A 23,180-nucleotide genomic window follows, 5' to 3' on the forward strand; every position below is an offset into this window, starting at 1 on the left:
AAAGAATAAAAGGCATCCAAATTGAAAGGGAAGAAGTAAAACTATCTCTGTTTTGCAGACAACATGATTTTATATGTGGAAATCCTGAAGAATTTTTTAAAGAAATGATTAGAGCTAATAAATGAATTCAGCAAGGTTGAAGGATACAATGTCAAGACAAAAATTCATATGAAATTGCAAGGAGCCCCAAGTAACCAAAACAATCTTGAAAAATAACAAATTTGGAGGATTCAGACTTCCTGATTTCAAAACTTACTACAATGCTACAGTAATAAAAACTGGTATTTGCCTAAACACATTCATACGTGGAATATAATTGAGAGTCCAGAAATAAATCCATACACCTATGATCAACTGATTTTCTATAAGGGTGTCAATATGACTCAATGGATAAAGAATACTTTTCTCAACAAACGATGCTGGGAAAACTGGGTATCCACGTGCAAAAGAATGAAATTAAACACTATCTTAATCCATTCATGCTGCTATAACAAAATGCCACAGGCTGGGTAGCTTATAAACAGAAATTTATTTCTCACAGATCTGGAGGCTGGGAAGTTTAAGATCAAGGTGCCAGCATACTTGTGTTCCGGTGAAATCACATTCTCTATTTCATAGCCTGTGCTTCTTACTGTGTCTTTACACGGTGGAAGGGGCTAGGGATCTCTGTGAGGTCTCCTTATAAGAACATTAGTCCCTAATCACTTCCCAAAGTGCCCACCTCCTAATACCATCATCACCTGGGGGTTAGGCTTCAACATATGAATTTTTTTTGGAGGGGCGGGAACTCATTGAGACATACAAAATTGAACGTAAAGTGGATCAAAGACCTAAACGTAAGAGATAAAATTCTTGAAACATTAGGGGTAAATCCTTACAATCTTCGATTTAACAATGAGTTCTTATATATGACACCAAAAGCATGAGCAACAGAAGGAAAAATAGATGAATTGGACATCATCAAAGTTTAAAACTTTGTGCATCAAAGGACACTATCAAGAAAGTAAAAAGACAACCCACAGAATGTAAGAAAACGTGCAAATCATATATGTGATAAGAATCTTTATCCAGCACATGGAAAGAATTCTTACAACTCAATAGTAATAGACAAAAACTCCAATTAAAAACTGGGAAAGGACTTGAATAGGTATTTTTCCAAAGGAGATAACACAAATGGCCAACAAACACCTGAAAAGATGCTCACCATTACTCATTAGGGAAATGCAAATCAAAACCACAGCAAGACACCATTCCATATGCACTAGTATGGCTATAACATTTTAAAATGGAAAATAAATATTAGCAAGGATATGGAGAAATTAGAACTTTGTACATTGCTGATGGAAATGTGAAATGGCGCAGCCAATGTGGAAACCAGTTTGGTGGTTCCTCAAAAAGGTAAACATAAAATTACCATATGACCCAGCAATTCCACTTATAGGTATATATCCAAAATAATTGAAAACAAGTGCTCAAAATAAACGTATACACAAATGTTCACTGTTCACAATAGCCAAAGGTGAAAGCAACGTGAATACCCATCAATGGAGGAATGTGGTATAATATGTGGTATACGATAAACGTATAGATAAAATGTGATATATCCATACAATGGAATGTTATTCTGTCATAAAAGGGAATACATGTTACAGCATCGATGAACCTTGAAAATATTATAGTAAGTGAAAGAAGCCAGACACAAAAGGCAACACAGTGCATGATTCCATTTATACAAAATATCCAGAATAGGCAAACTCATAGACAGAAAGCCGATTAGTCAGTCCCAGGGTTTGGGGGAGGTGGGAATGGAAAATGACTGCTTTATAGACACATGATTTCCTTTTGGGATGATGAACGTGTTCTGGAACTTCATAGTAGTGATGTTTGCACAATTTTGTGAATGTATTAAAGGTCACTGAATAACATACTTTCAATGATTAAAATAGTAAATTTTACGTGATGTGTATTTCACTGCAATAAAAAAAAAAATGCAGGTTGTACAGTAGGATTGTCTGGATTCAATCCTAGCTCTCCACTTCACAGCGAGGTTACCTTAGGCAAGTTACTCAACCTTTTGGTGCCTCAGTTTCCTTATCTGTAAAGCAGGTGGTAATAGTACTTCCCTCAGAAAGTTATTGTGAGACTGCAAGGGATATACGTGATTAGCGTTTAGTAAATCTGCTATTATTACTAACGTACGGTACAAATTTTGTTTAAAATATACCTTTGTGGATACTATGAAGTCATTTTAAGGAGCAAAAAAGATGGGTAATTTTTCATTTTTTCTTTACACTTTTCTCTGTTTTCCAAATTTTCTTTGAGTGGTGCTTTTATAAACAAATAAACAAAAGAACGTTTTTAAACAGCAAATGTTGGATAAGCATCAAAAAGGGCTTATCCAATTTTGGATGGGCTGCTTCTATCGCAAACTGGAGATGCAATTATGTGATGCTTAAATCAACACACCCCAACGAAACCTTAACTCAATAAACTGTTTTTGCTTCTCTGTTCTATTTCCTTCACATTCCACCTCAGGAAACCGTACCCACTGCATTTTTCATCTTCAGGCGACAGACATATCCTGTCACATTGCTGCTATTCTAGGTGTTCTTCTAAACGTACTCCAAACTTGCACTAAACTGTGAACAATGAAAAGAAAATAATAAGGGAAGGCTTAGTCGGTCTGTCCATTTGTAATCTTCAGCCTTCAACCGCAGACTCCCAAACTCCCCAGGCTACTTGGAACCATCTAAAGTTTATGAAGATATAAGGGATTGACTATAGACTCCTCTGTGTGGGTGGGTCTGACATGCTATAATACAGGGAAATAAAAGGAAATGACCGTAAACCACAGCACCTACCCAATGCCCACAGAACAAGAGCATAAATGCTACAGATGTTTTAATGGGAGATAAGCAAAGAAGGCTAGGATGACTATAGCAGTCTTCATGGAACAGTGGGTTATAATGGAGCTAAACCAAAAAAAAACGGGGGGTGCAGGGTGGTAGAGACTTAAAAACACCTAAAGAAGAAGAGAAGGGCCAGATAGACATGTTAAAGTAAAACGTGAAAACATGCATTCTATGTCAAGGCAATAATTTGACTAGAATAAAGGATTTATGGAGAAGACGCAGGGTCATAGGTGAAGAGGGACACGGAGATCTACTCAGAAAGGACCTTGAACCTCACGGCCAGGCATTGGATATATTTGTGCAGTCAAAATGAGAAGCAGTACATGTTCAGGTCTTGTTTTATGTTGTCTATTATAGTGTAAATCAGGGCAGACTGCTTCTTATTATTACATTTGTAAATACCCAGAGGCTCTTAAAGCCACCAGAACATCCAATGAAATGAAAATGCTTTGACCTCTTTGGATGCGAGGCTCTATATAAGTCCAAGATATTGATATTCTTATTATTGTGGATAAATGAAATGTGTGAGTCAGGCTAGCTCAGCAGCAGAATTGCTTCCCTATGATTCACAAAAAACATGCCAGGCCTGGTGTCCACAGGACACCCAGCCCAGATCCAGAGAAATTTAAAAAGAGTGTCTCATAATATCAGCCAGGTGTGTAGAACTCTGGAAAAGAAGCTATTTCGTGCCCCCATTCACATTTTCTTGTTACAAGAATCAGCTCACCTAAGATATAAAATATGTGCTCTAGGCATGGCTGAGTAAATCAAGGCACAGCATATAGATTATAAACTGAAGGAAAAAGTCAACGACGCTTTCATCATGGAAAAAACAACTGTTATTTATTCAGGATCTAAATTTTATATCAGCTATTTCAATTACTTCCGTTTCAATAAATCTTATACAAATATAAGCTTAGTTTAAGATACGCACACATTGTATTCTATTTAGAAAGTAATTTATAAGTAGACCACAAAAGGGTGTAATTCTCATGGGTTGATTTTGTTTTCCATATTCTGGGTACCTGGTTCCGCCTATGTTACCTGATCGGGACGTTGTGGTTTAATGTTCATGTTGCATTTGAGTTCCTGAGTGTTTCAGGAGGTTGGCCAAGAATAATATTTTCATATGCCTGTTTGCAATTTGTACGGCTTCTTGGGAGAAGTGTCTGTTCATGTCCTCTGCACATTTTTTTATTGGATTGCTTGTTATTTTGTTGTTGAGTTGTATGAGTACTTTACATATTTTGGATATTAGCCCCTTTATCGGAGGTGTTGTTTGCAAATATCTTCTTCCATTTGGTTGGTTGCCTCTTCGCTTTGTTAACGGTTTCTGTTGTGGTGCAGAAGCTTTTTAATTTGATATAGTCCCATTCATTTATTTTTGCTTTTAGTTCCCTTGCCTTTCACGTCAAATTCATAAAATCCTTTCTAAACCCACGGTCCATATGTGTAGTACCTATGTTTTCCTCTTTGTAATTTATTATTTTGGGTCTTATATTTAGGTCTTTGATTCATTTTGAGTTAATTTTGGTGTATGATGACAGGTAGCAGTTTAGTTTCATGCGTTTGCATGTGGCTTTCCAATTTTCCCAGCACCATTTATTGAAGGCAACTTCTTTTCATTATATATTTTTTGGCTCCTTTGTCAAAAACTATTTGTCCTGTACAAATGGGTTGATTTCTGGGTTTTCATTTCTATTCCATTGGTCTGTGTGTCTGTTTTTCTGCCAGTATCATGCTGTTTTGATTACTGTCACTTTATAGCATAATTTGAAGTCAGGTAGTGTGATACATCCAGCCTTGTTCTTTTTTCTCAGGATTGCTTTGCCTATTTGGGGTCTTCTGTGATTTCATACAATCTGATGATTTTTTTGTTCTATTTCTTTAAAAAAATACCATTGGGATTTTGATGGGAATTGCAGTAAATCTACATATTGCTCTGGGTAATACGGTCATTTTAACTAGCTACTAGCAAAATGCAAATCAAAACCACAGTGAGATACCATCTCACACATCTTAGAATGGCTATTATCAATAAGACAAGTAATAACAAGTGTTGGAGAGACTGTGACGAAAAAGGAAACCTCATGCACTGCTGGTGGGAATGTAAACTGGTGCAGCCAGTATGGAAAACAGTATGGAAATTCCTCAAAAAATTAAGAATAGAATCACCACACAGACCAGCAATTTGTCTTCTGTGTATCTACCAAAAAAAGAATCTGAAAACATTTATTGGTAAAGACATACATACCTCTATGTTCATTGCAGCATTATTCACAGTGGCCAAGACATGGAAACAACTGAATAGATGATTGGATAAAGAAGAGGCGGTACATATATACAATGGAATATTACTCAGCCACAGAAGATGAAATAGTGCCATTTGCAACCACAGGGATGAATCTTGAGATTATCATGCTAGGTGAAATAAGTCAGACAGAAAAAGTCGAGAACCATATAATTACACTCATATGTGGGATATAAAACTGAAAGCAACACACAAACAAGCAAAACCTCATAGATACAGACAATAGTTTAGTGGTTACCAGAGGGTAGGGGGAGAGGCAGAAGAGGATAAAGGGGGTCAAATAGTCTATGATGATGGAAGGAGATTTGACTGTGGGTGGTGAATAAATAGTGCAATACGTGAATGACGTATTATAGCATTGTAGACTTGAAACCTACATAATTTTATTAATGTCACTCAATACATTTAATAAAAAATAATAAAAATAATAAAGGATAATTTTGTTAAAAGGGGAGCGTCCTATGCTTCTGTGAGACAAAAGCCTCTGACTGCTGGTAGCTAAGGCAGCAACTGTCCCCCAAATTATTTTCCAGATTCCACCATTCAACAAACATCAAATACATAAAATGTAAGATGTATAATCAAATACTTTCTGGGCATCCCCACCCAGATATACCACCAGCGCCTCTAACTGAACTCACTTTTCCTTCCCACTTCTATCCCAATTGACTCCTTCCTCTGTATTTCCTGTTTCGATAAATGGCTCAAAAATCTATTCAGTGAAAAGACAACCTACAGAATGAGAGAATATATTTGCAAATCATATATCTGATAAGAGTCTCATATCCGTAAAATACAAAGAACTCTTACAACTCAGCATCATAAAGACAATCCAATTTTTTAAACAAGCAAAGGATCCAAAAATGACATTTTTTCAGAGGAGAAATACAAATGGCCACCTGGCACATGAAAAGATTCTCAGCATTATTAGTCATTAGGGAAATGCAAATCAAAACCACAATGAGATACCACTTCACACCCACTAGGATCTCTATACATTTTTGGAAAATAACAAGTGTTGGCAAGTATGTGGAGAAACGAACCTCTAGTCCATTACCTGTGAGAATATAAAATAATGCAACGGCTGTGGAAAACAGTTTGGTGGTTCCTCAAAAAGTTAAACATAAAATTATCATATGACCCAGCAACTCTACTTATAGGCGTATATGCAAAAGAACTGAAAACAGGCATTCAAACAAAAACTTGTACCTAAATGTTCCCAGCAGGACTGTTCACAATACCCAAAAGGTATTTATATAGAAACAACCCTAATGTCCATGAATGGATAGATGGATAAATAAAATGTGGTATATCTATATAACAGAATATTATTTAGCTATTAGAAGTGAAATACTAACAGATTCTACAACATGGCTAGATCTCAGAAACATTATGCGAAGTGAGAGAAGCCAGACACAAAGAATCACATATTGTATGATTCCTCTTATAGGAAACATCCAAAACAGGTAAATGCAAAGAGAAAGCAGGTTAATGGTTGTCAGGAGCCAGAAGGAAGCAAATATGGGGAGTGACTGCTTTATGGGTTCAGGGTGTCCTTTTGAGGTGATGAAAACGTTCTAGGTCTAGATAGCTTTCCACACCATTGTGAATATATTAAATGTCACTGAAGTGTACCCTATAAAATGATTGATCTTGTGTTATAAGTTTTACCTTAAAAAAGGAAAATATCGAGAGACAGAGTGAAAGAGAGAGAACAGTAGGGATCCCTTTAAGTCATCGTTCAGTTGGACACCAGGTTCTATAAATTTGACCTGCATGATGTTTCTTAGGTCTGTTCTCTTCCCACGTTCCCACAACCATAGCCTGCTCATTACTTCTTCTCTCAATTCCCCCTAACAAACAGCCCACTTGTTACCCCTTCCTCTTAGACCACCTTCATTCCAATCCACCCACCACACTTGTTGAAATCTGTCGGTTCAGATGTGTTATACGTAGTGTTTGTGGCCTCTGCTGACGTGAAGCTGTTCGGTGAGGTCTGCTTATCAGCTAATGACTTAGAGATCAAACTGTGCAGTGCTTCGTGCATTCTGGATTTAAAAATATTTCTGTTACTACGCGTTATATCAAATCTACTACTGCAGGGGTGGAAATGAAGGCTTTAGGTGGTTTTTACAAGTTGTAATGTATATCAAATAAATCTCTCCTATAAACCACCGCCCCTCAAAAAGGGGCAGATATCTGATCCATTTACTTTTGCTGTAAAAACCTCCAAGGACTCACATTGCCCATAACATTGTTTTTCAACTGTTTACTAGACAACCAGCGCCACACTCTCTTTCCGGCTTCTTATTTATTACTCCCCATTGTATGCCCTCTCTAGCCATGTCCCACATATGCCAGATATTCTTAAATTTCCCTTTCTTCCTACATACTTTGGCTCAGCCTAAAATGTCTCTGGGCCTTAGATTCCATATCTGTTAAAATATGGCTACTTATCTTCAGGTTTGTCAAGAGACTCGGAGATAATAAAATATTGTAGGACACTCAAAATATGTTTATTTTTAATAATTTTTTTTTTAATTTAACGTGTTAAAATTCAGCTTACGCTTTAAGACCAAAGGCCAGTAGCTCACTTAAGCACTCATGCACCAGAGATACACACACCAGAATCCCTTACTTCTTGGTTAGCAGCAATTATGACAAGATCATACAACTGTTACAGAGGGAGTTTGTTCCCTTTAGTCTTCTTCATTTGTAAACACAGTTGTATCCGTTTTCATACCCCCAGTGCCTTCCAGAGAGCAGGATCTCAGTATTTGTTGAATTGACACATCCTCTATACTCCATTAATATATATAATGGGCTAAGTCTGAATCTTCCAAAAACACTTGATTTTTAAGGAAAATTACACCAAAGAGGATGGTAAACATCACCACAGTCATCAAACTAATACTAAATGATTTGAACACGTATTTCCTTTAACAATTTTTACAAAGATTTCACTGTTTAATGGAATTACTTCAAACTTTATTCAAGTTTGTCTTTTGGGAACAATAACGAAAAACAGAAATCATTTTTGATGGATTCATAGATTGTAATTTCATCGAAATATATAAAATCATGAGGAACATTAAAACAGAATCAGCAACATAATTTCATATCTGAAATTCTTCATACTGTCTGGAATAAAATCCTCTAATATGTTGTTTACTTTATTCACATATGCAAATAAAATTGTAGATAATACAAAAATCCCTGTCCTTGGTCTGTAACAAATGCTTGTAAGATGTTTATTGTGAAATAAAACAAATATCCAAAATACAAAAGCTTTTGAATTTCTATTTAAATACCGATTTGATACTTATTTTTGTCCTTAATTGGCTCATCATTGATTTAAAAAGCAAAACAAAACAAACTTGCAACAGACAGTAAAATAGTGAGGTTGTGCATTCTAAGATTTCAAGTGTTAATGTCTCAAGAAGGGGCGGCCGGTTAGCTCAGTTTGTTAGAGTGCAGTTGCTCTTAACAACAAGGTTGCTGGTTCAATCCCCACACGGGCCACTGTGTGCTGCACCCTCCACAACTAGATTGAAACAACTACTTGACTTGGAGCTGATGGGTCCTGGAAAAACACACTTAAATAAAAGTTTAAAAAGAAAAGAAAAGAAAATGTCTCAAGAAGTTCAATCATCCTGAAATCACACCTTCCATTGCAATGGCTACTAACTACAGCAGCATGACCACCATGTCCCTTCAACTCTTCTAAGAGGGTCTTCAACCATCTAAAGAGATAATTATATTTGTTATGACAGTGCCTTTTGTCATCCAGAGACTGGAAGGCATCACAGGGGAACTTGATTCACAGTGGGATCGAGTATTCTTTATTGATCGAACATCTACTGAACAGAGAGACCATCAGGCTGAATCAGTTCAGCTGATAAGTGAAAAACAGCCATCTGCAATTTGATTAGCTCTCCAAAACTAACTTGCCTCTATTAGTCCTGCGTCAAAAAAACCCTTGTGAAAAAAGCCATTGTCTGTGTGTAGGGAGTGATAACACATTAAGATTTATTTACATTTTATATACCAGGGTGCCAAAAAGAATGTATACATACACGTGACTTCATCTTTTGTTATCGGTATATATTGAGTATTACAATTTTAATATAGTTTTTTCCTTCCTTAAAATGCGTATACATTTTTTTGGCACCCTCTGTATATATTTTGCCCAACAGATGTATGAGTACATGTGCACCAAGAGATACGTAAAAGATATTCATAGCAGCATTATTCATAGTATCTCGTAACTGGGCATTACAAAAATGTGTTCAACAGTAGTGGACTACATAAACAATGCCACAGTCATGCAACAGAATACCCTAGGGCAATGAAAAAGAGGTCAACTTCAGCCACACACAACGACATGAATGAATCTCAAATACATAACGTGGAGTGAGCAAAGACAGACACACACAAAAATGTATACTGTATAATTTCGTCTATATCAAGTTCAAAAACAGGCAAAATAAACTCTACTGGTATAAGTCAAGGTAATGATTATGTTCTGGGTAAGAGAGAGGGTAGCAGTAGGTAAGGAGGTGTCTGCTAATGTCCTCTTTCTTGATTAGGTAGTGGTTACATAGATATTGACTTTGTTTTACGTCTTATTTATATTTTATTTTTTATATTCTATTTTACTAACTTATTTGAAGGCGACAACAGTGTATTGTTGAATATATTGTTCACTTTTCTGATTGTAACTGTATATACTGAATATATATATATATATATATATATATATACACACACACATATATAAGTGTGCCAAAAAATGTATACACATTTTAAGAGAGGGAAAAACTGTATTAAAATTGTAATACTCAATATATACCGATAACAAAAGATGAATACAAGTCACATTTGACTTCTGCATTACAAGAGGTGCTCAAAGTGGTACCATCAGCGTCCAGACACTTCTGATGATGGTGAACTACTGCTTGAGCAATGCTGACCAAAGTGTCCACTTGTATACATTTCTTTGGCACCACCTGTATATGTGTGTGTGTGTGTATATTCTGAATATATTATGCTTACATATGTATTGCATATCCTTGTAAGAATACAAGAATTTGATAATATGATAATCTTGGTTGCCTCAAGAGGGACCTGTATGGCTGAAGGATTGGCGTATATTTTTTAAAATTTGAACCATTATAGTAAGCTTTACCCATTGTCCTAGCAGACTTTAATGGTTTCAATATTCTGGCTTTTGCTTATTGAGTTTTACTTTTGTCACAAATATCTTGCACTGCACAATTCTCACATTGGTGTTCTGCTAAGGCCTGTTAACTATTAGCATCTATTTGAGAAATTCTATGGTGTTTCACTCTTTTCACTTCCGACCATTCTTTCTTCAGCATTCTCTATACACGTTCCATTTCAGTCTCCAAAAATCCCTTGTAATATTTCACTGGCAATTCTGATAGTTTTTCAGAGTTCCTACACACCATTTATACACTTTTTCACTAAAGCTTAAAAAAATTAATTAAATGATTGCTCAAAATCTCATCAAATTCTTTGATTATGTAAATAATTGCTCAGGAGCACCACTTTTATAAACACTTGTATGCACTAAGTAAATGAAAAATAGACGACATTTATTTAACTTTACAGGTTTGTGAAATTTCCACACTTAATTTAAAAAAATATTAAATAAACAAATGCTCAGCTATGCACACAATTCTTAGGAAACAGTCACTGCCACCTGTTACCTGTTAAGTGCCAACATTTGGGAATAAATATGGCTTTCACTTGAGCACTGAAATTTTGGGTTCTTTGGCTGGAGAGATCAAGTAGAAAACGTGCTCTCTGTTGGGGAAACATAAACAAGATATTTATATATGATAAATTATTAATAGCATGAATGTAGTGAAAAGCAAAATGCCTAGAATTATGGGAATGAGTAACAGGGTGACTTAACACCTCAACACCTTAAATAGTAAAAGCTGTTTAACCCTAAACCTATTGAGTGACTTGACAAAAATATCAGAAGCTCTAAAATAATTTTTTTTAAACAATAATCTCAGTTCACAGATGGGAAAATGAAAACAGAAGCAGAGTCATCTGGACTGTGTCTATTCAAGATGTTCATGCGTTTAATCCAGGGGTGATATTTAATAAATTGAGAATGGCATGACGCAGGTACTGTCCAATTAAGAATATACGTCTCAGCCTTGGTCCTGGAGGTCATCGGTGGTGCCAGCAATTCGGGTTAGGAGCTGCAGTGTGGCGGTGAGAGGTGTGGGGAAGGGAGCACATTTGGGGGGCTTCAGGCAATAGCTATTTACCAAAAGTACAGGGGTCCCCCCCCCACACACACACACTCACACACATACACCTTTATTCATGGTTTCACTTTCCATGGTTCCACTTACCTGTGATCAACCTGGGTCCGAAAATATTAAATGGAAAATTTGGGAAATAAACCACGCCTAAGTTTTAAGTTGCAGCCGCCGGCCTGAGATGCGATGAAATCTCGCGCTATTTCACCCGGGACGTGACTCATCCCTTTTTCCCGCGGCTCCATCCTGGACACGCCGCACTCCCATTGGTCACTCGGTAGCTGGCTGGGTTTTCAGATGGACTGTTGGAGTATCACGGTGCTTGTGTTCAGGTAACCCTTGTTTTACTTCATTACGGCTTCAAAGCAAAGGAGGGGTGGTGCTGGAGATCCAGATATGCCAAAGAGAAGACGTAAAGTGCTTCCTTTAAATGAACAGGTGACAGTTCTTGGCTTAATGAGGAAAGAAAACAAGACATGTTGAGGTTGCTACGATCTGTGGGAGGAAGGAATCTTCTATCCATGAAATTGTAAAGAAGGAACAAGACATTCGTGCTGGTTTTGCTGTCACACCTCAACCTGCAGAAGTGACGGCCACAGTGCATGTTAAGTGCTTCGTTAAGGTGGAAAAGACCACCAAACTATTGTCTGTGTCTATGAGTTTTCGTTTGTCACCCCAATAAACTTTAAATTAAAAAAAAAAAAGATGGAAAAGACGTTAAATGTGTGCATGGAAGACATGAACAGAAAATGTGTTCTGATTGATGGCAACATGTTGCACCAGAAAGCACGGAGCCTGTACAAAGACTTCAGCAAGGGACACCCTGAAACGAGGGACACCAAGCCATTTACTGCAATTCGGGACGGTTACACAGGTTCTGGAACAGGTGTGGCGTTTTATCATCATCAGAAGAAGGGTGAGTACAGTATAATAAGATATTTTGAGAGAGAAAAAAGAATGACCACATTCACATAACATTTATGACAATACATTGTTATAATTGTTTGATTTCATTAGTGTTATTGTTAGTCTCAGTTTTTTATGAGTTAGTTTATAAGTTAAACTTTATCCTAGGTATGTAGCTCTAGGAAAAAAACAGAATATGTAGGATTCGGTACTATCTATGGTTTCAGGCATTACTGGGGGTCTTGGAATGGATAAGCTGGGACTACTATAAATATCATTTCAATATTAACACCATTGCAACTATACTGGTGCATATTGGGAGAATATCAACCCTGTTCTAATCCTAATAACAATTCTAATATTCCCAATAACAGGTGCTTGATATATATGTTAGCCCATTGTCTGGATGTTCTGAACATATTATCTCTAGTCCCTCTACAATCTTTCTAGGTAGAAACAATTATTCCAGATTCTACCGAGCAGAACTGTGGAACAGAAACAGTAAATAAATGACTGCGAGCTTCCACATTCATTCAAAGTGACTTTTTGGATGTAAGAACAAAATGGAATCCATGAGCCTTAATGGGATCCTAGGTTTTTAAAAAGCAATAACAACAGCTATAAAAGACATTTCCAGGCAATTCTGGAATTTTAAATATGGACTGTATGTTATTCTTTTTCCTTTGTCATGAGAATATTGTAGCTACATAGGAAAATGTCCTTATTTTTAGGAAACAGTTGAAATATTTATGAGTGAAAAATCATGGTCTCTGCAGGATATTTTCAAATGGTTTAGAAAAAAAAAAAAGGTATGTATAAACAGATAAAGCAACTATGGCCAAATAGCAATTGGTAAACCTAGGTATACAGGTTTTCATTGTTCTGTTCTTTCAACTTGCCTGTAGGTGTGAGCATTTAAAGAAAGTAATATGTTGAGGGGAAAAATATATAGGGCATATGTGGAAAAATCGTATTTATTGGGTATTTAATACATGAAAGTAACGTTCACCTTGTAGAACGACTCCAGCAATTTGGAAAATAACACAAGCATGGTGCATGATTATAATTTGATGTTACTACATAGTTTTAGAAATTAAGTGTTTCAACAATAGCACCATCCATCAATGGCAGAGGGAGGATGAAGACATTTAATGGTGTTACCCAGAGAGTGCCATTGTGTAGCTCAAACCGAGAACTTTTATCACAGCTGCCAGGCAGGAAGTAGCACTTCCCACCAAAGGGGGATGAAACAGCCCTGCCATCACTACATGACAGAGAACAAGGATTGCACCAAAGCAAAAAGAGAGACCAAAGAGATTGAGGACGCAGTGCAGGCTGAGCAGAAGGAGAGAGGCTGCAGCATCTTACCACCATTTTTGTTCACAAGTTGAGTGGGCAACTACAAGGCATTTGTAGAATACAGGACAGATGAGCAAATCTTCCATGGAAAATAGGTAATGAAGGTTCAGTTCTTAGAGGGGAGGCTTTGACAGGCAAAGGCATCTGTATTTGCAGCAAGAACAGTGTGGAACACATAAGAGAGAGGACAAACTAGACCTGAATCATTCTCCTCAACCTACTGGTTAAGGCTTTTTACCAGAGCCCTAGAAGATATACTTTATAGAGTATGTTTCATATACGTGCCTAGAGAAAAATAAGCTGTTTTCCTTACAGAGAGGGCATTCAGTCTTTCTTCATAAATCTTTGCTGCCATTTTCATAAAGTTCTGAGATAAGGAATATTTCTAAGTATTGTTATATTTATATACCTGGACCCATTAAACCCCATATCAGTAAGTCCGTATTCCCCTATCTGAGCAGGCAAACAAAAGCTAAGCAGCCCCCTTTGCAGAATCCAGTTTTGACGACCTCATTCCTCTCTGGTGTGTGATGTTACATTCACATGAGGGATACCAAGAGTACAGGTTTGAAAAGATGGAAAGCTTAGAATGGAACTTGGAGAAACTGAATTGAGAATGAGAGAGGGGGAAAAAAACATTAGTAGGAAACCCAGAAAGATAATACGAGGCTAAGAAGGGAGGAAAGATTTGCTGACTATACAGATTATGAGTCACACAAAAATGAGTGACTGTGGAAGTAAATACACACACACACACACACACACACACACACACACACACATACATACATACAGTTTTCATACCAAAAAATCTGTAGGTCATGAAAATTCTGTTCTCCCTACAAAACCAGAATTGTTCTTCCTACACTAGGAAGTGCTCCCTGGCTGACCTTTCCTTCACAGGCACCCACTTGGCCTTCTATCTCCTTGCATATCCCCAAAATGAGAAAACATAAGCCTCCGCCTGCAGCAAATTCCAAAAGGCCTTTGGCATAGCACATTGGTTTTGTGTCAAGTTTATTGCTGAATTTCACTTGCTTCTCCTGATCTGGCTTATTGCTGATTTTAATCTTGTTTGTTTTAGGCTCCTGAGCCCCACTGCAAAAATACCTAATATACTCTTCGTAGCCAGAGACTGTATAAATAACATGCATCATATTCCCAGTATAATCACACTATATCATCCACATTATGTGGCACCCACAGGTGGCCTACATTTTAAATTATTCACCCCCAACTCTAAATTAATACAATGAATTTAGAAACTCCACCTCTCATCAGAGCAAGTAATTGAATCCTCCATTATGATAATAAACCATTTTTCGGTGTAAGTGCTCATTTTCAGAGGGCTTTGCTTTGCACTGTGCAATAAGTCTACAGATAGTAGTTCTGCAAGGGTGCTGGGTACTGTGTATTCAGATAATAGTACTTTGTTATTTTGCCATAGGTCGTAAAGCACTTTTACTCTAACAAACCACCCCAGGATTCTGTGGCAAAACGTGTCAAGGGAGCTTCATTTTCCGGGGGGTGGAAAAGCAATTCTTGTGAGGAGGGTGTTTTTCCTGCTACAGGGAAGGCACCTTTCTCACGGGAGATTTTATGGCCTGCTTTTAGGTAGAAAGGGAGAAGTTAGAGAGCTCTGCCTGCATCTGCTGTTTCTCAAGGGCCTTCGGCTCAAAATCGTCAATGTGCCAAAGCGTCGTGTTTGCAGATGGCATGTCCTGAGTTCCTTCAGCAGGGTGGGTAGGCAGCCAACACCATGATGAGGTTGGAGGGCTGAAAAAAGAGACTCGCGGGACAGATTCATGTCCCCAGCAAGCCACTGGGGTGAAAAATCATGCATCAGTCCTACACTTCGCATCAGAAATCCCTCTGAAAATAAAAATAATGACAAAGGGGGGAAAGATGATTAGTATCTGATCAGTTGTCTCAAAACCCTCCAAGGATTCCCAACCGCCCTAACAACAAATTTGTCCCCTACCTTCCAAAGCCCTGTCCTGCATGGCTCCAGACTGCTTTACCCACCTGAACTTTTACTTACGTCCCACATTTAGCTCTGGGCCTTTGTCCACCAAGCTGCGAGTCTATTCCAATTTGAAATAATTCTTCTCAAGGCATCTTTTCTAAGGGGGAAGGTCTTTTTACTCAATCTGGGCGTAGGAACTCTTAACGACAAATACCATTAAAGCCCACTGAGTTTCTCTGTCTTTGGCAACACCTAAAGGGTTTTCATACCAAAAGGATTAACTGCCCACTCAAGAGTGGCAAATTTATATACAGTAACTAGCAGTTGATCTTCAGCATAAACCCAGCATAAAATTGATATACAGTGTCATTCTCTTCCCTTCACGCTAAAGGGCAACCAATGCTGTGTACTCAGCACAAAAGGAAGAATTTGTTCCCTTGGGGAGAGGGCTTCTGGGGGAGGTGTCAAGGATGCTATTAAAGGCACAAGACAAACATGGAACTTATTTCTGCACTTTGTCCTTTGCACCGTGCAAGCATTGTTGTTAAAGTACACAAAGGGACTAGCAAATAATTGGTAGAACAATTGGCAGATGAGCTTGTCTCCCACAGAAAACTGTGCAGATTCTAGACGTAAAGACAACTCTTTCACAGAAGAAGGGACCTTCTGCAATGCTAATTATGTTCTATTTCTTGATTTCGGTGATAGCTACCTAGTTATATTTCAATTGAAAAGCTCATGAAAGTATTAAGGAAAACAGAGTGTGTTTGGTACTACTTGAAATTTTAAAGGAACAAGAGTTCACTATGTACATGGACTAAATATTAATCAGTCAGCTTCAAAGTTATTGTTCAAAACTTGTAATTCTATGAAATAGAATGATAAGATGTATAAACTGAAAAACTTAAGGAAAATATTATTCAGCCAAAAAAGAAGTACTGATATATGCTACGATGTAGATGAACCTCCAAAATATGCTGAGTAAAAGGACTCAAACAAAAAAAGTCACAGATTATATGATTGCATTTATGTGAAACGTCCAAAATAGATAAATCCATAGAGACAAAAGGCAGATTAGTGGTTACCAGGGTTTGGGGGAGGGGAAAATGGGCAGAAACTTGCGTACTGAATACGGGGTTTTACTTTTAAGTGATGGAAGTATTTCGGAGCTAGAAAAGAGCAGTGGTTGCACAAGATTGTGAATGTACCAAGTGCCACTGAAGTATTCACTTTAAAATGACTTATTTGATGTGAATTTCACCTCAATAAAAAGCTTAAGAAATATCAGATTTAGATTTTAATACATTAAAATTTAACACATTGCAATAGCAATTAAAAAACCTCTAAATGGCCTTTTCTGGGCTCCAAAACAACCTTCAAGAGCACACAATGCAATCGTCCTTTCTTGTGGCCTTGAAATTGGGAGCTATCGATGGGGTCAGGTTCCTGTTTGGGTGCAGGCATAAGGGAATCCCTCTAAACTCTTTGAAGGCCGTGGTTTACTGTCTCTTTAAGTCCAACTTCATAGGTTTTCCTAACAAAATGGGGACTTGGACACTGCAAATAAAAATGTAATCAATGGAATCCGAAGAATTGTTCCATCTTTGCCCCGCCGTTTGGTAAACCTGAATTCAATCCGCTTGAGATTGCCTGTCAAATCAACTTACCCTCTGGAAAGAGATTCTATAAACCTTCGGTGATAGATCTTACACCCAAAGAGTAGGATTTGTAGGGGAAATCCCGGCCTTGATATTAAGCCTTTGTAGGGATGTGTTCATGTCGGCCATACTAAGGTGGACACATGAAGTTCACTTTGTGATTTAACTGGAGCTGTTTGCTAGTACGGCCAAAGAAATGAACTTGGTGGTAATGGAAGGGACTGAGCATATCTGCCGTTTGGGGAGAAAGAGAACAAATTCCAAGATATAGCTCCTTGAAACCTTTTCCCAGTATCTGCAGAATGGGAGCATGAACTTAATTTATGAACTTGGAGGAACCACGGACAGAAACTGAGAATTATTTGCAATTAATATACATGTCCTAATACAAGAAAATGACTCTTCTGTCCTAGGCCAACAGGTGACAGTGATAATGTCCTCAGCACCAGTCAGACTGTATTCAGTGGCAGAAAGTGGATCTGAAATTTAATTAGAATTGCCAGATTTAATAAACAAAAATACAGGGCATCCAATTAAGTTTGAATTGCTGATAAGGAACATTTTTTAAATATAAATATGTACCATATATTGCCTGGAATACAGTATTTAGACTAAAAGAAATATTTGCTGTTTCATCTGAAATCTAAATTTAACTGGATATTTTGTATTTTATCTGGCAATCCTACATCAGGGGTGTGTGTGTGTGTGTTTAGGAGAGAGTGTAACTGAGGCTCAGAGAAGATTTGTTTCCTCTTGTTTACAGTCTCACATGGTGAAACAAGGTCTCTGTTCTTTTTGCCATAAGATGCTATGAAAAGGTGAAATAGTTGTCTGAAAATTTTGGAGTTTCCTTGACTTCTGTCTCTTTCCTGATCCTCCTATACTGCCTGTCTTTTCTGCTTTACAGCCAAGCACATGTCTAATTAACCTCTTCTGTCCTTCAGTCTCCACCGAATCTGTCTCTTTCTCCTTGTTTTCTTATCCTGCCCGTGTGGTGTAAGCGTGTTTAGGAGTCTTCTCAAAACGAGTAGAAAGGAAATGAGGACTGTGCACTTAACCTCCACCTGGACCAGGTCGGAGGAGGCAGGGAGAGAAAAAGTGAAGCCAAAGAGAAGAAAAAAAAAATCATCTTTTGCTTTCCCTAGTCGCCGCATTTCACAGAATGCAGGACTGGCAGTGTCTGTGTATATTTACCTTAGAAACAAGCTTTATGTAAATTGGGTAAACCACTCGACCTCAGGTTGTTCAACTGTACATAAAAATAATCTCAACCTAGGATTGCACGTAAGCTCCAGTGAAAAAAGGATGTGAAGGTACTTTAGAAAATGTTAAGAATGCTGATTAAGGAGTTATTTTATTCTGTGTTTTTTCCTCTTGGAATACCGCATTGAAAACACACTTCAATCTCGGTAAAAAAAAAAAAAAAAGAAAAATTTTGTCAAGGTATTCTGTTCACCTTCACCCTAATCCCAACAACTAGTCCAAGGTGTCACAAACAGTGATAAGAGAACTTAACTAAATCACCTTCAGGACCATCACCAGTACCTTCCAATTTCCCCGGGTTAAGCCCCTCCATCAGAGAGTAGGTGATAGCTGGGGAAAGAACAGTCTCTTTTTAAAGCCACATTGGAGTCTCTAGGAAATGACAGTGCTTCAGATGCATGAAAGGAAATGTTCTGGAGCTAAACACCAGGAAACATCTATCAAAACACAAAAGAAGTGACAAATTACTTATAACGTGCAGAAAAATATGCATTTGAATGATCATCTTTAAAGACTTTTTTTTTTTTTTTTTTTTTGGAAAATAACACATTTATAGATGTTCTGCAGGAGGATGGGTGACTGCTTTATTCTCCTATTAAATCTCCCTGAAAAGGAAACTTGAGGGATTCAAAGGTATTTGCAAATCACACTTAGAGCTTCTCGCTTTATCTTACTGGCTTTTTTTTTTCTTTTCTCTTTTTTTTGACTTTTGCTCTTAACAAAGCACCGCAGTTCTGATGGTTACATCTATCACCCATGCTGGGTCTCTGCTGGGATGTCTTTTGTTCTGTTGAGTTTTTAAAGCATCCTTCTCGTGGTCTCTTCTTTCCAGCTCCACAGAGATAACTAAGGTTTTCTAGCTGTTTGTGTTCTTCTATTCCTTGGGCGCAATCCAGGTTTGTCAATCCAAGTGACCACAATGCTCTACCTCTGACAAAAAGGGGTGTACCTCTCAGAAGCCCTTGTCCAAGGCCCTAAATGGCCATTTAACACTGTTTGTCAGTGCCAGTTGCCAGCAAAACATTAGGCCCTAGGTCTCTAAAGGGGACATGGGGGGAGACACATGATCTTCTAGGGACTGGGTACCGTGATCCATTGGTGTCTCAGGAAAAATAATAACACATTACTTTTTTCACTCAAAAAATGAAAGGAGTTACACTTTAATATTTAATATATGGATTGACACTGTAGCCCTCACTTGCTGCCTTCAGTCCCTTGTCACCAGTGGTATGCCAAATATCCTAGGAAGAGTGGGGACTCCACAATGAGTTGAGATTGACAATGTGACCCCCATTCTCATTACCTCCTTTTCATAGAATGGTGGACTGTGGCGACGTCCATGTACAGTTACATGGTCTTGCAGATTATGTTTCGTTTTAATGAAGACGGAGCTTTAAAACACTCCTGCAGAGAAACCATGAATTCAACAGAGTTTTCATAACTCAAGCACAAAGGAACAACACGACGTTGGCAGGGTTGACACATTATCTTCTCCTGGTGCAACCTGTACTTCAGGTGAAAACAGTGATGATCGAATAGGGCTGACCCATTTCTCCTGCTTAAAAGGTCCCCATTGAAAAATCAATATTTTACATCACAAACCAATGAAACAAAATCTATTTTAAAATACTGTTTGTGTTTCCCTTAAATAACTTTAGAACCATATTAGTACAGCAGCATGTGTCCATGGTATAAAACTAACTAGTGATATTTTACAGAGGCTCATTCCTGACAGGTGTATACAACCAAAAATGTTTGGCAACTACTGGATGAAAGTCAATAGTCTGCTGGAACTGGCTCATCTAGGCTCCTGAGAGCTGATTGTGAAATTTGCAGGAAGTTTTCAAGCTATATGTTAAACACAACTATTATTAACATTTTAATTATACAAACATAATTATATAAATGATGTTAAAAACGAAGGTAGTTAATATTCAGACCTTGTCATTTCTTAATTATTTTACTACTATTTTACTATTATCTCTGCTCTTCAGGTTACTTACATCTATTTTTATGTGTATGGTGGTATGTTAGGTATCTATTACTGTATAACAAGTTGCTCCAAAATTGAGCAGCTTAAAATAACAAACATTTATTAACTCAACAAGGTTCTAAATCAGGACTCTGAGAGCAGCACCGCTGAGTAGTTCTGGCTCAGGGTTGCTCACGACGCTGCAGTCAAGATGTCAGTCGGGACTGCAGCCATCTCAAGGTCTGACGGGGCTGGAGGGTTCTCTTCCAAGAATGTGAACTCACATGGCTGTTGGCTGGAGGCCTCAGTTCCTTACTACATGAGCTTCGCCACCCGGCTGCTCACAGCATGGCAGCTAGCCCTGCAATGAGTGATGAAAGAGAGAGAAAGAAACAAACTACAGTGTCTTTTATAGGCTCACCTTGGGAGTAACATACCATCATTTCTGCTATATTTTATTGGTTCCACAAACCAACTCTGGAACAATGTGGGAGGGGAATAAACATTAGGTGTGCACATGATGATGGGGGGGCGATCTTAAAAGCTGGCTGGCGCAGGTAGAAATACCATATAACGATGTGCTACTGTAGATCCCTTCCCAACTCCATATTTAGTGACATCGCATTAGTTGCTTGAAAATGAGCCAAAGTAGAAATATTTGTACCACAAAAAATCAGCAAGTGCTACTAAATCAAGAGGTTTTTGTTTCTTTGTGTGTCATTTTGTTTGTTTGTTTTGCCTGGAGAGCCAGTTGTTAAACAGATACCAACACATCCCAGGTTAGAGTACACCACCACACATGCTAAATTTGGCAAGGTAATGGTGGGGGGTAGGGTCCCCAAAGGTAGAAACGTGCTTTAGGAAGAATTAACTGGAGTTTAGTTGGAACTGGATGACCCAAGTCAGAAGCAGCAAACCAAGACTGGCGTGCTAGGTGGTGGGGTGAAGGGAGCGGCTGGTCCTTCAGTGATTCTGAAGGAAGACAGCCCGTGGATTGATCCATGGTCATTATCATTGACTAGGATGGGAAAGACCAGACAGACCCTTGCCAGGTATGACATGCTGTGGACCCAAGGCTCCCAGTCCATGGGGGACTGACAGATTACATCTGAATTTTGATCTTGAGCTCCTCTCAGTGCCCTAATCTGAGACTGAGACAACAGTGCTCTAAGACTGGAAAAGGAAGAATTTGAAGCGATGGTGAAAGAAACAAGGAGAGAAGCATGTTAGGGGAACAAAAGACAATGGGAATCATCTTCCGGATAATAAAAGGCTCTTGCACAGAAGAGAGAGCAGGATAATGACAATAATGACCAGAATTGAATCTGTCCTATGAGATGAGATTTGTTTCAATTTCTATTCACTACTGGATAATGAATGTAGGCTTGTTTCATCTTCAGTATCACCATTCAAAATTCAATTTAATAAGTGCTATTTAAGGTCTGCTAAATACCATAGACTGGGCTGAGCTCCTGGGGATGAAGGTTGGGGTGGGAGGTAAGAGAACTCTATTAGAGAACTCTATTGAACAGTCTCTACTCTGGATGACGTTACCAACTTTTGGGTCTAGTTTACAACATTGTAAGGACATCCAATTTTTTCTGATAACAAGTAAGATAAGGATATTGGAACTTCAAAGGGCAGTGTGTGTGTGTGTGTAACTGTGGTAAAATATACATAACATAAAATTTATGACTGTAACCATTTTAAGTGGACAATTAAGTGGCATCAAGTGTATTCACAATGTTGTGTAACCAGCTATCACCACTATCCATTTTCAGAACTTTTTCATCATCTCAAACAGAAACTTGTACTCATTTGACAATAATGCCCCAAGCGATGTTGGAGCTTTTTGTATTTTAGATTGATTTTTTTTTTCTTTGCCTTAATACCTTCAAAGTCTGGACATTAGATATTAAATACGGAAGCATCAAATCAGTCACTAGTGCTAGTGGGCCCTCCATGGATTGACATGTTTTAAACTCAAATAAACCAAGGCTTTCATCTATATGATGTAACGGCTGATGAATTAAAACTGAACATGTAAAGATCAATGAAAGAAAGGGTTCATCAATTTAATTATAGAATTGGGGAACAAATGAAAGCGACCAGCCCCGCAACAAAGACCCATTAGTTCAAATGTACACTGAACAAAGGAACTAAGTGGGCTGAAATAAGAATCCTAGTTGTATCTTTTAGAATTTGACCTTTAAACTGTATATACCACCCAGTTGCTCTACTCTGATTTACAGATCAGTGACCAGACAAACAGAAGTTTATTAACATGTGTTAACATACATGAGAGATATCCAGGGAACAATGAGGACCTCTCTGAGATGGCTTAGAATTCAGGCTTAAATAGCATCTTAATAGGGTGAGTGGAGAGATTGAATGATTTGGGGGAAGATAAATGGATTCTTAGAGGACATGTGGGAGCTATTATTGTTTGAGACAAAGTGTGTCTGGGTGTTCTAGCCTCCTCTCCTGTGATGAGAGTCAGTCTCTCCTCATCGATGAAACTCCAGGGCAGG

The 23,180-nt window shown here is 38.0% G+C and overlaps 1 pseudogene; it reads left to right on the plus strand.

Annotated features, from left to right (window-relative positions):
- The first annotated feature begins 12,296 nt into the window (after positions 1–12,296).
- LOC109457819 (elongation factor 1-alpha, oocyte form pseudogene) overlaps positions 12,297–23,180 on the plus strand; it is a 96,019-nt pseudogene continuing 85,135 nt past the window's right edge.

This window comes from Rhinolophus sinicus, chromosome 8, assembly GCF_057876585.1.
Source record: "Rhinolophus sinicus isolate RSI-liver-muscle chromosome 8, RSI-T2T, whole genome shotgun sequence".
Lineage (NCBI taxonomy): Eukaryota > Metazoa > Chordata > Mammalia > Chiroptera > Rhinolophidae > Rhinolophus > Rhinolophus sinicus.